Here is a 2,089-nt window from a genome sequence, read left to right on the forward strand (position 1 = left end):
ATATTTACGGTGAGCGTCAAAAATAAGTAAACGCGAAATCTGAGAAATAGTTGGAAGACGCTATTGCACAATAAAAAAAAGTTATTGAAAGGTGTGCACGGTTTTGTTCTGCACAAATTGACTAACGAATAAAAATTTCTCAGAATCGAACATTCGAAGGACATCATTAAAGAGGTCAAAAAGGACAAAAACTTCAGTTGCACTATTGTGACTGGTGACGAAACGTGGTATTTCTAATATGATCCCGAAACGAAACGCCAAAGAGCTGTGTGGAAAGCACCAGAAAAGCCGAAACCCCAAAAATTGCCCACGGAGAAGTTAAAATTCAAGACAAAGCTGATTTGTTGTTATGATTCCAAGGGTATTGCCCACAAAAAATTTGTTCCACCCGGCCAAAACGTTATTGCGGTATTCTACCTTTTAATGCAATTTTATTATTTGCATGTCGTTATTTAAATAAGATAACGGACAGTTCCATTTGTTATATTTATCAGAATTTTAGATGTCACTTTTTGAAAGTAGCAACGGTCCAAATTTTTCATAATTTTGTAACCAATCTACATTTTACCTGCAGCAATAGATTTGACGGAGATGCTTCGAAGCTGACTCTAACCCTTACTACGATAATTCATGTGTGAAATTTACGGAATATCTAAAGCTTACAAAATGTGTTTGAAAACTTTTCGTGAATTCAGTGCAAATTTGTATTACAATAGAAAACACTGGATGTGCAAAAAAAGGAAATCTGCATTAGAATTCTGCGAAAAGTGCACTTTAAACTTTAATAACAGCAAGTCAGTTTTAGACAATATCATTCTATTCTTTTTTAATAGACAAACTTTATGTATCGTGTAAAAACATTATAATGCGTAATTAAGTTTGTACAGCCGGCATTAACAAAAAATATTAAGGATAGTTGTTAAATAGTGTTAACAAAAGCTAAATATGATATACATAAGAGACGGGCAGTGTTATTAATCAGTGCTGAAGGGAAATATTACATGAATAACAAATCATGAATTTCAAAAGATTGCACTATTACTGCTTCGTGAAAGTACGGCGTATTACACTGAAAAACCACATATTTCACCAACAAATTTCTAGCGGTTGTGAATGCAGAAAACTGTTCCACGACTAAAAAGATTTTAATTGCGTCGACAGTTATATGAACAGAGATAGAAAGAGATATCCCTACAGGTTTCTGAATAACAAGATACAATATTGCAAAATTCGTTTGATCCAAAACTTGTGTCAATGAACAATCAGAGTGATACACAGCCTCCAGACCAAAAATGTGAAGTCTTGGTTTATACATCAAAGAGGCACTTTACCAAAATAGGAATGAAACAGGATAATTTATTTCCACTCAATAATTCGTCTTATCAGATGATTACTCATCACGACAAAAGTACCTCACGGCAACACAGTGGTGTCTCTTATAGTAGCGGCAGTTCATCTCCAACGGATTTATCTTCGAAGCATGCTAATGTGATTTTTCAAGAGCCGCAACTTCAGAACGGTATTGCATGTAAATTGAGGTCGTACAATGAGGCACGCCGCCAGAGTTTCTTCACTCATAGAGCCAACGATGGAGAAGATCACGTATCGCAAGATTCTCAACTTCTTGCAAAAGGTGAGTAAAATACTTGACAGTATGCATCCGAAAAATATTATAAGTAGGCTAGTTAATAGAATCGAACAACACAGACGTTTCTAGTTCCAATCACGCACTGTCAATTGCCACAGCTTATTTATGCTGTATACTTTGCAAAAAAATCCCAAAAATGAAAAAAAAAAAATCTTTGGCGACGCGATCTCATGGTATGTACGGATGGAAGAGATTAAAAAATCTAGTCACCTCCGACTTACAGTTTCCTAAATTTTTGTTATAAAACTTCAAAAATTGTGATGCACGCTACTTCACTTTTTTTAACACACTTTTTTATTAATAAATTTTTAATTACTCATTATAATACAGCTATGTACAAAATCTTAAAATTGTTTAACTATCTAGACGTTACAGTTTATAAAAAAATCAGCGTAACAAGTCGGCTTAATATTCAATTAAAATTAGAATTTAACAACACTG

At 33.9% G+C, this 2,089-nt stretch overlaps 1 long non-coding RNA gene across 1 annotated transcript; it reads left to right on the forward strand.

Moving 5' to 3' along the window:
* The first annotated feature begins 201 nt into the window (after positions 1-201).
* LOC108976176 lies at positions 202-1,105 on the forward strand. Its single transcript, XR_001993928.1, has 2 exons — positions 202-408; positions 575-1,105. It is a non-coding gene; the product is annotated as an uncharacterized LOC108976176 (long non-coding RNA).
* Positions 1,106-2,089: the final 984 nt, after the last annotated feature.

This window comes from Bactrocera latifrons, unplaced genomic scaffold (assembly GCF_001853355.1).
Source record: "Bactrocera latifrons isolate USDA-ARS-PBARC rearing strain unplaced genomic scaffold, ASM185335v1 scaffold_732, whole genome shotgun sequence".
Lineage (NCBI taxonomy): Eukaryota > Metazoa > Arthropoda > Insecta > Diptera > Tephritidae > Bactrocera > Bactrocera latifrons.